At 34.2% G+C, this 15,476-nt stretch overlaps 1 long non-coding RNA gene across 1 annotated transcript in view; it reads left to right on the top strand.

Moving 5' to 3' along the window:
* Positions 1–12,666, top strand: part of LOC122490742 — a 123,058-nt gene extending 110,392 nt beyond the window's left edge. The window contains exon 4 of the long non-coding RNA XR_006299255.1: positions 12,488–12,666. This is a non-coding gene — a long non-coding RNA (uncharacterized LOC122490742). The remainder of the gene's footprint in view (positions 1–12,487) is intronic.
* Positions 12,667–15,476: the final 2,810 nt, after the last annotated feature.

The following is a 15,476-nucleotide window of genomic DNA, read 5'->3' as shown; positions in this document are numbered from 1 at the left end:
TTTTCCTTCTTCCGTTTTAACCTCTCACCTCTTACTTTTCCTGCCTTTAGCTTCTTCGTGTTGTAAATAGAGGCAGATTCAGAATACATGAAGTGCTGAAGGCATATGATATCAATTTCTGGGGGAAATAAGTCAGTAGAGAGCACAGTGTCTCAGCAATCACAAAGCCAAGCTTCAAGCAGGATTGGATTTTAATTTAGGAAACAATAAAAAAAGATCTGGCTCTGGTGATCACCAATCTGGTGATTCATGTTCTTTCTTTTTCCAGCTACTCCTATAGCCACTATAGCCTGCTACTTCTCTCCATTTGATTTGTATTTAAACTAGCTGCAGTAGGAGCCCTGGGTGGCTCAGTGGGTTCAGCTCAGATCATGATCTCACGGCTCTGAGTTCAAGCTCCAAGCCCTGCATTGGGCTCTGTGCTGACAGCTCAGAGCCTGGAGCCTGCTTCAGATTCTCTGTCTCCCTCTCTCTCTGCCCCTCCCCCATTTGCACTTTGTCTCTCTCTCAAAAATATGTGAACGTTAAAAAAAAAATTTAAACTAGCTGTAATAAAGCCCATTTGTATTTATTAATTACTGAAAATAAAGCATGCCATTGGGCAGATTCATCAGTCATGAGTTCTTGTACCAGCGTACTTAATGTGTAAAACCTCCACCAAATGGCATGTTTTCTTGGCCTGCTAATTATACAAATACTCTTTCTGTAATAACTCTGATTCTACCTAGATCTAGATTCTATGAAACTCATGTAGACTAGTTTACTTCCCCTTTTCAACTGTCTTCTAAATGACTTTGATGTGTACACCTGAGACATTTTCTAGTTTTCAGCTGGGAGAGGACACTATTTAATACCTGGGGCACTTTGAGAATATGTGGTAATGGTGCGGAAGGGAATATATAGAAAGCGCCATGAAATTATTTAAGTATTTGGAATTCTATCTGAAAAATAGAAATAGAAAAAATTGCTCTGATTTAAAATTGTGAACTGACATATATATTCCCTTTTAAATTGTCCTTATCAAGTAGCTATTAATCATTTTCTATTTGCACATTGGTTTTCAGTCACTTCGTTTACTGACGTGTGTGTGTGTGTGCAGTGTTTGTATATGTGTGTATAAAATAACACTGAAGCCTAAGTATTGAACTTGATTACTTTCATTGGAAAACCCTGAAAAGGAGTGATGACTTCTTTGTGTCATGTACCGCACACCATAGTGCACACGTAGTACTCACAAATTAAAAAATAATAGTAATAAAAAATTTATGTAATAAAAATGGTCACAGAGGGGAGACTGGGTAGCAGGATAATAGAGCCCAGTAATAATAATTGATGTAATCTAGTCTCTGGATGAACATGTAATTTTCCATCTCTTTTGCCCTCAGGAGCCTCTTAAAGTTATTCAGGTGAAGTGTGACTCACAGAACTCCAAGGATATGTAAATGCAAAGATTTATAGTCTGAGTTTGATGTAAGTAATGGGTCAGTGCACATCTGGGAGAAAAGCATAAACGACATGAGGCTGAGGTGCATTATTTTTCATTTAGTATCATTATTTGCACATTTATTAAATCTGTGTTGGGTGGCTCCATCACACTGAGGAGAAGAGTCTCCAGGGTCTCAGGGAAGCATCTGTCCCAGAGAGGGGACGTCCTGAGGGTCTACTTTGGGGAGAGTGATAAGGAGATGGAAAAGTTCAAAAACTGACAAGGTTGTCCAGACCTTGCTCTGTACATTTGCATAACATCCCTGGATGAGAATTCTTCCACTACTCAGTGCTCTTTTCTCCCAAGCTGAGTTTAATTTTAGATATCTACACACACACTATATATGTGCACATATTCAGGATCCCATCTGAATTCAAATCAGGGTGTGCAATGCAAGATGGTTAAATACCAGCCTAAATACTTTTTGGCCAAACTGGGAAAGGAAGGAGGGAAGGAAGGAAGGGAGGGAGACAGGCCATTGTTATAATAGAGATTTAAAAATAGATGTGGATGAAATAACAAGACGGATTGATTTTACTTAAGTTGGTTTGGGAGCTGGGAAGCAAAGCTGAGGAGAATCACAGCTTTCCTGGGTAATTATAAGAATCTAAGAAGCAGAAGAGAGGAAGGGCATATTTAATAGAAGCCTTGAATAAAGACATGTAAGTAAGGATGTGTGCTGTGTAAACTGCAAATGAATCAGGGCGATTAGAATACTGGCTATATGTAGAGGAACAATTGCAAACAAATCTGAAAAAATAGTTCCAAGTAAAATTATGAAAAGCCCCAAATGCCAGGCTCGAGTTTATAATGAATGGAGTGTCCTTGAGAAAACTTACGTAGAAGATCATTGCAATCATATATGAATTTGAAAATGTATTTCTGACAATATGTAAAAGACAAATGGGAAGCAGAAGAGACAGAGATTAAAGTTGCACAAGCCAACGAGGCCTAAGTATGCTCTGGAAGTGAAGATGGAGGTGAAAGGGTGGAAATGACAGGACTGAACAGGATTGTGTTGGAAGGGGATGGAGGATAAAGAGCAGAGATGAATTCCATTTGTTAGCAACGGTGTGTGAGACCACTCACTAAAATGGATAACATAGATTTAGAAGTGGACGGAGGAAAATAAGGAGTTCATTTATTAGACTTTATCAAATTGCACCACTGTAGTACTCAGAAGAACTCAGATAATAGGGAATCTTGGAAAAATAAAGAACAAAAGTCATGTCATTGAACCCATAGAGAAAAGGGGACTGATGATTAGGTCATAAAGAAGATAGATGGCGTACTTGATTCACTACGCTAATGCTCCTTCCTGGTGGTGATTTCTTTCCTCCTGTGGCTCTTATTTTCATTATATCTTCTTAAATAACATCTGTGCCCATTATACTTTAAGAATAAAGAAAAAGAAAACATAATTTGGAAATGGTGGCAATCAAAGGATTGCCAAGTCAAAAGGATTCTGAACAGAAAACGTTAAGTGTCCGTGTCTCTCCACTCATACTCAGCCTAGGAGACTTAGCTCCTTTGTGTAGAGCAAAGTCAGAACAACTCAAGCTGATGGATATGTATTGACTTATTCATTTAACAAATAAATAAATATAGATCTGCTCTAAAGTTGCTAAAAGAATTGTACCATGTATTGTGTATATTAAAGATGTATATAGTCCAAGCTTACATCAAGTAAATCTTACATTTCAAATTGTCATACATAGAACAATGGCCCCCAAAGGTGTTTATATCCGAATCCCAGAACCAATGAATATGTCATGTTAGATGACAAGAGGGGATTAAATTTGAAGATGGGATTAAATTTGCTAAACATCAGACCTTGAGATGAGAGGATTATCCTGGGTTATGTGGGTAGGCCTAATAACATCTCAAGGTCCTTATAAGTGAAAGTGGGAGGCAGGAGAGTCAGTGTCCCTTTGACACAGTATTAGAAAGACTCAACTAGTCATTGTTGGCTTGTAAGATGGCATGAACCCACAAGTCAAACAATGTAGGCAACTTCTAGAAGCTGATAAGATTCCAGTCTAGTGTCTCCAAAAAGGAATATAGCCTTAAAAATCCCCTGATGTTAGCCCATTTTGAACTCTGGACATCCAGAACTAAGATAATAAATCCATGTTTTTTTAAGCCACTAACTTTGTGGTTATATGTTAAAGAAGAAATAGGAAACGATTTTGTAAGAAATTCTATTTCATTGGTAGATTTTTGTTTTTGTTTTGTTTAATTATTTGATTGGATAACTGCAAAATAGTAGATTAGCAATGCTTTTAATCTTTTTGAGGGTATCAAATGTTTAAATAAAATTTCTGTATCACAAATGGTAAGCTGTTTCTGTAAATTAAATTTTTGAGTGGGGAGGCTTTTCACTTTCCCTTTGATCATCTCACATACCCTCAACTTCATGGACATGGAGGAATCATTTAATATCTGAATTCTACATAGAATTTTAAGGCAGGTACTATGCAACATGGTATCCCCTAGAACTAAAGCAGTTTCAGTGCTCCAAAAAAATGGTCAATGGTGTATTAAATATATGTCTACTGTTAGAAGGTTGATGAGCAATAAATGATTAACCCTATTAGCATCTAAAATGGCCCAAATCAGCTTCATCTTCTAGATTTCATAAGCTGGGCAGTCCTCTTCCCTTGTCTGAAAGCTAGACCTAGTAACTTCTAATGTACAGAGTATGACAGAAGTGATAGATATCCATTCTCTTGCTATATACCTTTTTAGTCTTATCAGCTGTCCTCTGGAGAGGTTCATGGGGCAAGTGAACCTGTCCAACAGCCAGTGAGAACCTAAGGCCTCGAGTTTGCCTGGAAGTAGATGCTGTCCCAGTCAGCCTTGAGATGACTTCAGTCCCAGCCAGAACCTTGGACTGTAGCCTCATGGGATATCCTGCACCAGAAGATCAAGTTCACCTATGTCTGAATCCCTGATCCACGGAAATTGGAAGTCATATTCACCTTTTTTTTAATGTGGTATTTACAGACAATTTGCGATGCAGTAATAAATTAATAATGTATTAACTGAAATACATGAAGAGTAAATACTATATCACTTAGAAATTCAGGTGGGATTTGGAACCCCAATATTTTGGTTCTGTCTTATATTAAAAAGTTTTGGCTCTGTAGGGTAGAACTGGAACCAAACTATCATTGTCTAATATTTTATATTAAAGAGTCTAAATATATTATTTGCTTTATTTATTTCCAAGTTCTATTTTCCAGTCTTTATGGATTCTGAGTAAGATTTGAGCCCAGTAGGAAATGGCAGAGAAGGGAAGAAATGAAGGATGTGGAGGTACCAATTATTAGACTAAATTGTGTGGGGAATGTCCCAAGAATAGTTTTAATCCTATCATACCTTGATCAATTCAGAGCCAAACTGAATATATTTGGGTGTAGTTATTTGAATAAGCAATTTAGAGATAATTTTGTACTGGTCAGCATGACCCAGCCACTGAAATGTTTTGATCCCCAGCATTACTTAACTTCATCTTCTTAAGAAAAAAAAAGTAATAGGTTTGTAATAATAATGATACTCTGCTTTTTCTGAGTTCTTTGAAGCCAAAAGTGCCAATGAGCAATAGCCCCTCTTGAAATATAGAAACTTTGGGAGAGTGGTGCCACTTTGAGGAGTAAGGATATGCAGCACAAGGTGTGAGATCTGGTCAGAAAGGGGGTCTGCAGAATAGTGGAAGTGGGATAAAGATAAGTGAATTTTCCCATGGGTCACATGTGGACCCCAGCAGAAAGTCCAAGTATGTCATTTTGAGAAGAACTGTAAGACAAGATGATTTCTCTTCCCAGGTTACTTAATTTTAGCATAAGGATCTAGAGATGTACCATTAGATTCAAAAAGTACCAAAAAAATAAATAAATGAAGTGAGCCAATCTAAAGGAAGCATTATCTGTCAAAGAAGAGGATTTTTTAACAATTGAAATGAAACTTTGTTGGGGAATCTGTATTATCTGCAACTGACCAAAACAACCCTTTGAAATATCAATATAATCAAGAATTTGGTACAAATATATTACCATTGAATTTGTTAGTATTATTTGAGAGTACTTTCTTGTTAAATCTTAAAGTTTTAGTCATTCCCAATTTTATTTTGTCAATTTTAATACCTTAACTCTTTCAGCTGATATAGATACGGTTAAGGTCAAAGAGATTATTTTTAATAGCATAATGTAAAGTTTATTGAACCTCAGGTTTATTTTGTGTGAGAGTTCATAACTGAAGTGGAAAATTCATAAATTGATTATTTCCTGTAAATAAATGTTTACAGGAATAGGCCATCTGCAGACCTAAATAAATAAATAAATAAATAAATAAATAAATAAAGCTTCAAACTACAAAGGGTCAATATCTGACCTTTTCTATACTAACATGGCTTTGAAGAATCAATATTTTTCATTTTCTTTACCTAAAAGGAAAGCACTACGAAACACCATGTTAGTAGCCAGAGACATGCTGTCTGGATCTATTACTGTGGTTGTATTCCTAAAGTACACTTTCATATTAATAATTTAAAAAGCATTCTCAATATTTTTTTAGAAATACTTCTCTTTTAAGCAAGAAAAATAAAATCATGAAAATAATTAGATTTTCAGATAAAATAAGAACTCTGCCACAGCTGTAGAATATGAAACATTTGTTTAACAATTATAACAAGGAAATGTATAGGAATAGTGTACTCAGTTGCTACTGAATGATTGATGGACATTGCTTGAAAATACACTATTAGATATTCAGGAACAATTAGATTTAACCCACAAATTGAATCATCTTTGGAAAGAAACTGCTCCCAGTTTTAGGGAAACTTATCTGTCTGTCTTATCAAATGTCCTTCTTCTCACAGAGTCATCTTTCCAAAGTAAACAGGAATGGAATGCTATGTGAACATTTTTCCTATTATGTAAGTCAATTCACTAGCGTTGGAGAACCACTTGACACAATGTGATGATTAATTTAGAGTACAAAATGGTGTAGACACTATGATCCCATTTGTTAAATACTTGTATATAAATTTATATGTGTGTATTTTGGATAGGTGTGCACAAAATATTTACTCTTTGTATCTGGTTTGCAACGCAGAATTTTACTTTACATTTTATGATTTTTGTTATAGTCTAAATTTTATATAATGAGTATATGTGCACACACACATACATAATTTTATTATAAAAGCCAATATGTTTTCAAGAATAAAAATATAGATAGCTTTCAGAAAGAGGCAGATTTTAAGCCAATTATAATTATCATGATAATCAAATGAATAATATTATAATTTGTATTTTGACCATATTTTTTCAATATGTAATATTTAGTAATGTGAACATTTTCTGGATTTGGCAGAAGTCACAGATACATGATCTCTTCTATATTCTGCCTACAGTCTAGGTACTAATCAGATGATTAGCATTTCAATGGTATAGCAAAAGCAAGTTGATTAGATTTATCTCATATATATGAAACTAAGAAAACTAGGGAGATGCAATTTAATAACAAATACTACTTAAATGTGTGTAGTGATGTAGTTAACACAGATTCATTGTCTTTATTTACCACACCTAAGCCATGAAATGTCCCAGAAAAAACAAAATTAATTCTTTTTAAATAACATTTTTGAATATTTTTGATACCTCCTAAATTATACATTCTTTATGAGTGCCTTGCTAAATTTTTAACATCTGGGAAATACTGATCATTTTACTTATTAACCATTATCTTGTTTTGTCTTAGGTAGCATTTGAGCACATATTGAACACTGTAATTTATCAATTTTTAATATGTCCCCAAATGGTTTCAAAACAATAAATTATCCTGGCACAAACCAAATGGCTCCCTTATATCTCACTTTTCATCAGACTCTAAACTTCAGCAGCTCCTTTTCTTTCCCTTTCCCATTCTCGCAGTAGTGATGATACTAAAGGGAGAAGGAGGGGCACCTGGGTGGCGCAGTCGGTTAAGCGTCCGACTTTAGCCAGGTCATGATCTCGCGGTCCGTGAGTTCGAGCCCCGCGTCAGGCTCTGGGCTGATGGCTCGGAGCCTGGAGCCTGTTTCCGATTCTGTGTCTCCCTCTCTCTCTGCCCCTCCCCCGTTCATGCTCTGTCTCTCTCTGTCCCAAAAATAAATAAAAAACGTTGAAAAAAAATTAAAAAAATAATAATAAAGGGAGAAGGAGATGAGAAAGGAAAAAAGGCAGAAGAGGAGGAGGAAAAATATGGAGAAGGAGGTGGAGGAGGAGAAATGGGAAGGAGAAGAGGAAGAAAAAGGAGGAAAAAGAATGAAGAGAAAAAAGAGAAAGAAAAAGAAAAAATATTTAATGAAATATGCCTGACGTGATATCAGGCTATTTATAGAAAATATGTTGTTCAGTCCACATAATAGCCATGTGCAGATTGCATTCATTTTTGCATTTACCCGTGAGAAAATCAACATTCACAGAGAAGCTAAGTAACTTGGTAAAGTTCACACATAATAGCTAAAACCGCAATCAGAGCCTAGGTTTTCTGACTCCCAAATACTTCGCACTTTATTGCCTTGAATTTTGCCTTCTCTCCACTCCACCCCTCCCTTACTTTCTGAACACCAACTTTCACTAATGTGAGCTACCCTCCGGGAATAACACAGTCACAGGCTCACCCTCTATAAAATGACTCTTTCCTTCTATTCTGAATTTCCATTTTACATAGATGCTGGAAATATTTTGTTGTTTAAACTATAAAATATTTGTGCATTTTTGGACATATTTTAAGCAAAATAAAATATTAAAAATATTCACTTTCAAATTCATTTTTACATTTTTCATGTTTACAAATAAACCTGACAATGCTTAACAGAGAATTTAATCTCCAATTAATGATGCAAGATAAAACGGTCAATTGAGGTAATTAATTCCCTGTGTAATTTATGTGATAATTATTTTAGTCTTCTGGGGGTCAAGTTTAAGGGAAACTTGATTAAATTCATTACCCATTCACTTAATTCTCTGAATTTCATATTTTAATGTGTAGTTTTTTTTAATTTTAGACAATTATGAAAAAGAAATGTTGAATATAAAATCAATGCAAAATGAAGTCATACAGGTAATTTAGCTGAAATGTTTTTGGTTTGGATTATCTCATTAATATTCATTTGAAGAATGAATGTCTATATCAGACACTCAAACTGTGATAAATTTTTAATTTTGTATTTTATATTTTAAATGTTTAAGAAAAAATAGGCACATACATAGCTTGAGTTAATGTAATTAAATGTTAAATTTATTGTCTATAAAAGTTATTGATTTTTCACTGCATATATTAAAGTATTTCATTTTCTGACACTAACCATACCCTTTTATGGTATTTAACCAAGCTAATCCAAGAAACTAGAAGTAAAATGATTAAGTAAGGGGTATGCCATCAGCTTAATTATATTTCAAGTCATCAAGTTCCTTTGAAGGAAAGAAACATCTATACTTTATAATAACAATATCTTACTTACATAGGGAATTCTACACTGAATTCTGACCTATAATTATATTGATAATGTAACTATTACAGTTGTTGGCATATCCTTCTCCTATGTGTTAGACTCATTTATTAACTTTGACATATCATATGTTATCTGACCTGCTTTTTATAAAATTTAATCTCCATAGTTATTTATTAAATAAAAGTAAAATTTATATTAAAATTCAATCAAGGCATTTTAGTTATTAATTAACAATAAAATAAAACTTGAAACAAAACTTATTTTAGCATGCTAGAATTTTAATTTTAGTTTACAAAAAGTATAGAAAATAAATAATTATTTGCTTTCCAAATATGCCAGACTTGTTACTTAGACCTGATGCTATATTGAATAAAATAAATGGAAACCTTGAACCAAATCTATAATTAGCTCACGTCATGAAGTACTACATAATTATTTAACCATCATGAAACTATGCTTTGATTGCTTTTTTATTAAATCAATGTTCAGAATTTTGAAAATCAATGTGTTTGAAGTACATATCAATAATCAAAATCAAAGACAGTAATTCAGGGAAGAAAAACATTTGATCAAAGACTCAAACAATTTTCTTTTTATAAGCATTAGGTGCAAAAATTACAAACTAAAGCATTTCTTAAATTATATAAATGATCTTTTTCAATTAGGTTCTCTGATACTTTTTATTGTTTTTTTGGTTTTTGTTTTGTTGTGGTTTGGGCTACAAAATAATTACCTTCACAAATTTAACACAAATGACATAAAATACATGCATATGTGTTCCTATGACATAAAATATATACATATGTGTTCCTATTTCTATATATATATAAGTACTCAAACATGCTTATTGTTTGTTCAGATTTAGTAAGAACACTTAGTTTTGGATAACATCATATCATTAACAAATTATTAAGAAAAGTCAATGATTTCACAATTTAATATTGCCAAAAATAGAAAAATCTCTAATAAATCAATGAATTTAAGTCTGAGACAGGCAACAACCAAGTTATTTTGGTTGTTTGAATTGGCTGCTGAAAACAGAGAGCCTTCTTTAGATACTACCAGACAAATAAAAGCCTCTGTAATGCCATTAAAGCTTCACTTGGGAAGAGCTGAGCAGTGGGAGTGTTAGAATCTCAGCAGGAAATTCAAAGCAGTCCAATTTATCCTGGTGCTTTAAAAATGGCATTGATCTTATGTAGTAGATGTGTTTCTTGGTTATTCTGGGCTCCTCCACTGTCAAAAGCTTCCCAATCTTAAATGAAAACTTTACCTTTCACATCAGAAGCCTTGCTGTGATTGACCTTACCTACCTTTCCAGCACCTTTACTGGCACCAGAGTTTCTGGCCTTCCCTACTTTTGCTGCTTCTACTCTTCCTATGTGTTTTGAATTTCTTGCTCAAGGCTTTCAGAGTCTTCAGCGTTGTCTTTTTGTTATGCATTGAAGCTATCATGCCTATTTTCCCTGGTACTTCTAGAGATTCCTTAAGCATAGACTGCTACATCTAGCATTTGGAAGTGAAGGATGAAGCAAGGCAGTGAGATCTAAGATTCACTGGTACACAGTTTCAAGTTGGTAAGGTTCATCTCAGAGAAACTGCAAAGAGGATATATGTGTCTGGTGGTTTCCTTCTACTATGAAGAATGTTATCTAACCTCTGCTGTCCACTCCTCTTCCTGCCTCTTTTTCTCTAGAGCAAACTGACAGATTCACACTCTTCTCTTAACTCTCTGCTTGACTCAAATGTTATAAAACCACAGGTGCATCATAAGTGTTATTTTGGCCTTTTGTATTTATTTGTATTAGCATGTATATCACTCTTTAACAATTGCTAGTATATATTTCTGCCACCACCACATGATTTTGAGCTCTTAAAACAGGAAGTTTTCTCACTGGCACAAGTAATTATTAAAACACTATTAAATGAATGAACCGTCAAGTGAACAAATAGGAGTAGAAATTTGTTTTGAAAATAAAAATCTATAAAAGTGATTGTGTTATTACCTTCTGCATTCCTTCATGTGTTTGTTATACATGATCAGTACATTTTATCCCTATAGAAGATTTATTTTAGTCAACAGTTATACTCATATGCTTTTATTATTGAGTCTTAAACAGATATTTTGAGTCTCTATTTTAGCAGAAATCACATAGTCCTGTTAAATGGAATGTACATATATATATGTATATTCTATAATCATTCATTTACCACCCAACACAACTTTGCAGTTGGACCAGATTTAATTTTTAAAAATACTAAATCAAAGAGTCAATATTTATTACTGCATTTATGAGGTACAACCCCATGTCCAGTGAAAAGAAATACAACCTCATTTTAAACCACTTCAAATTTGCTAAGGTCCTAAAGCAGCTCATGGTTCTACATCTCTTTTGTTTTACATAGATACATGGAGCATGACAGTAAGCTAGACATCTGCAAAGATCAAAACAACTAAATATGTAACAAGACCACTTTGTTATTTGTATCAAATTATTAAGTTGATTATTTAGCCTTTTAATGTCAATATCATCAGCTGTTAAAAATGGACATTAACAAATCTACATTCTATGATTAATGTATCAAATGTGATTACATATATAAAGGCTAAAGTAAAGTAAAAAGCAAAATATAAATTATTTTTATTTCACATCCAATTCTCACAGCAGTTATTTAGCTATTATTCATATTGTATGTTTTTCAGGTTTTACTTTCATTATTTACTGTGGCAGATTTTATTGTTGCTCCCCACTCTTATACCCACTTTCTTTGTAGAGACATTATACCTGGTGATTTATTACTCTGTGACAAGTAGTACCTTCTTTGTCATCCTACCCCTGATAGCAGTCTTGGGCATGTGACTTGCCTTGGCCACTTGAGCAAAAGTGACAGTGTGCCTTCCTCTAGCAGAAGCTTTAAGAGCCAATATGTTCATTTGTTGCCTTCTTGTTCTTTCCTCTTTGTCATAGGAACAGCATATCCTATTGGGAGCTGTTCCTACAGTCTAGATCTTAGAATAAAGAAAACACAAGGAGCAATAGTGCAACCCTTACATTTAACACGAGCAAGAAATAAGCCCTTTTGCTCTAAATCGTGGTGACACTATAATTTATCATCCAGACTAGGAATCGTTTGAGAATGAATGGTGTGCTATTGATGATTATACCAAGACTACAGATGTACTCATGGGCAATCCCGGGTGAACAGGAGGAATCTGTATCTTACCTACATGAATAGAATTTAAGGAGTTAAAAGTTCGACAGGGCATATTACAAAAATAATTAAATATCATTCCCTATCTTCCTTACCATCCCATCCATTCCTTTATCATCTTTTGGTTCTTCCAACAGTATTTGTTAATATTATGTTAATACTGTAAATACTTTTCTGCCTTGTGTATATATATAAATGCAATTAATATGTACATATATATTGTTGATTTTCATTTCTTGCATATTCTTCTCCCTCTGAAGTTCACTCTCATTTTTAACTTTTTGCAGATTTTTCTATGAAAACAGCACTAATTCAACTCCCAACTTTCATTCAGTTCTTTAAGTCCCCTCTCAGTATTCCAGTGCATCAAGAATTTGTTGATTTAATTTTCTTGAAGAACTTGAAAACTCTTGAAGAACTCCCAGAGGCTTCTGACTTTCCCTAGACCAAACTACGCCTGCTCTAAGTCTGGTATGCATTTGTCATCAATCATTTATCCCTTCACCAGTGTCGCATATATTCCTCAGTTTATTTCTTTCCAAGAGTGAAATCCTGTTTAATGTAGGCTTGTATTTTTTTTTGGGGGGGGGGGTATGGTCTAGGTTTACTCTCTTGTTTTCGTTCAAGCATATCAAATAACTTCCAGGAAAAGATAATGGGAGATAATTTTTGACATTTTACATTTCTAAAAATATCTTCATTCTGTCTTTAATCATTTGTTAGGTATCATTTTCTGTAAAAATGTTTTCAAAGTATTTTTTCACCGTGTTTGCTAGAAGTGTTATATTGATAACTTTAAAGCCATTATTTTCCCTTACATTTTGTATGTGGACCATCTCTTTCTTCCCTTCAGACGTTTGCAGAATCTGTCCCCAGGAATATAAAATTGCACAGGGCTGTGTGTCTGCGGATGTGTTTTTACTCATTGTACTGGCCTGTTGTTGTCCCTTTTAAATATTTATTTGATTTTTTTTCTCTCATCCACTTTTTGTCATTTCTTTGGCTCAGTAAGTCCAAGTATAAGGCTTGCTCTGAAAGCTGGCTTGGAGAATGAGGCTTGGATCCACAGTCAAACTCTGATGATTAATTGTCAACTATGCCTACACTAAAGAACTGCTATTCCCTAATAGGGGAGCCAGAACAGAGAGAGAGTATCTATTCACCTCATTGTTGGAAGAAGACAATCTGTGCCATGGCCTGTAGTTAGGTTTAGGCAACTTATGGAACGAATATCAAACTCCCAACACTAGCCCAGAGGATGTTTGACTCTGTCCATTAAGATGAGCTATTACTCCATCTCTTCAGATGATTTATTAATGAAGAAGAGATCAGTATTATTTAATCCAATAATTTTCTCTTATGGGGAGAAATATGATGGACCACATCCTTTAAAAGAGGGTTATTATAAAAACCCATTCCATACAACTGATTTGAAGTTTGAAAAACAACACCAAAACAAAGAAATGTTTGTTAGGGATAGAATATAAAAAAATAATTTGATGAATAGGAAATAATAATTTCCTATAAAATAGGGATAGAAGATTAAAAAAATCATTTGAGGATTAGGAAATAATAATTAAACCAGAAATCTAGAGTAAAATGTATGCTGAATTTAATAACTAAGTTAACTACAAGGGGATATTTTTATAATATCATTCTCTGGTTTAAATAAAATATACTTTATGTTAGGGAAGATATAAGGAGAAACATATTTCCTGGTAGTCTAAGAGAATTTATCATTTGGCTTTTATATAATGGGCATTGACCCTCCTAATATAGTTCTTTGTCAGGTTGGAAAGGATATTAAGTGCATTTTTATGTGGTTTATCCTTATATAGGACCTTTATACAAGTTCCTTTGATGACAATTCCAACTGATCTCTTGCCATTGTAAAATGGTTCATGGAATGAATAGCTTATTGAATTTATACAGAGATCATTTAAACCTTCACATGCTCACACACACATCTTATGAATTAAAAAAAGATGTGTTTATTTTTATTATGTGGATAGATAAATCAAAGGTAAAAATTTCCATCCCATTCTTCTATTCTTTCGGTCCTAGTCACTATGTAGGAATCTATAATTCCCCAGATGTTGTTCTCAAGGTACTTAGCAAGTATTTAGTTTACCCTACAATTGTGCCAAACATTTTCCTAGGTAATAAAGATATAGCAGTAGAAAACAAATAAACCTAGATGTCATGAGGCTTATATGCTATGGTTAGTTAGATAACAGGGAAATAAATTTTAAGTATTTGTGTATCTATGTGGAAGAAAATTAAAGCAGAGTAAAGGTAATAATTATGCAGGAGGAGTGAGTTAATATGGGATTACTATTTACATTATTTGGTCAGAGTTTTTTTTCACAAATACAGTTATGAAAACAATATAGAATGGAGCTATATGGATAAAAGAGAGTAGAATATTTAAGTCAGATTAGACAGTAAGTGTAACACCCCCCCCCAAGTGGGGCGTTGCTTGTCACAGACAAAGATCAACAAGAAAGATGATGCCCCTGAAGCTCAGGGAGGATATGAGTGGTGGCGATGAGGTGAGAAGTCAAAGGGCTCAACCACTTGAGATCATATAATCCTCTTTTGAGACTCTGCCTTTTACTGCTCGTGATGTGAGAAGTATACTGAAGATCTTTGAGAAGAGTCATAAAATGATCTTCTTTAACAACTTTATGGAATCACTCAGAATGATATGTTGAGAATAGAGTGTAGAAGGGGCAAGCACTGAGGCAGGGAGATCAATTAGGTAGATACTGCAATAATCCAAATTCAAAATGATGGTAGCTAAGATCATGGTGGCAGCTGTTAAAGAGTGAGAAATGGACGTGTGTGTGTGTGTGTGTGTATGAAATGTGATGTGGCAGGATATGTTCATTGACGAGATGTGAGGTGTGTGAGAAACAGGTATCTCCAAGTTTGTGATGTAAGCAGTTGCAACAATAGAATTATATTTGCTGCTTTAGAAAATACTGTGGGACGGTTGCGGCGGTGGGGGTGGGGGTGAGGGGAGGAAATTAAGATTCTGAATTAACATCTAAGATGCCTTTTAAATGTCCAGATGGAAATGTGAGGGAAACAGTGTGATATATGTGTCCTGAATGCAGGCGAAATGTGAATGGGCTTTCAGAAATCAACTTTATGAAGAATTCCTAAAGATAACCACAAAAAGAATAGAAGATGCCCTGGAGTGTCAAAACTGACAGTGTCTCCACTGTGGTTGTGCAGGTGAGTTATTAGTAGTCATGTCAAAGCATAGCAGAT

This window comes from Prionailurus bengalensis, chromosome A1, assembly GCF_016509475.1.
Source record: "Prionailurus bengalensis isolate Pbe53 chromosome A1, Fcat_Pben_1.1_paternal_pri, whole genome shotgun sequence".
Classification (NCBI taxonomy): domain Eukaryota; kingdom Metazoa; phylum Chordata; class Mammalia; order Carnivora; family Felidae; genus Prionailurus; species Prionailurus bengalensis.
Note: the sequence above shows the minus strand (reverse complement) of the source record. Positions and strands in the feature narration are given on the sequence as shown.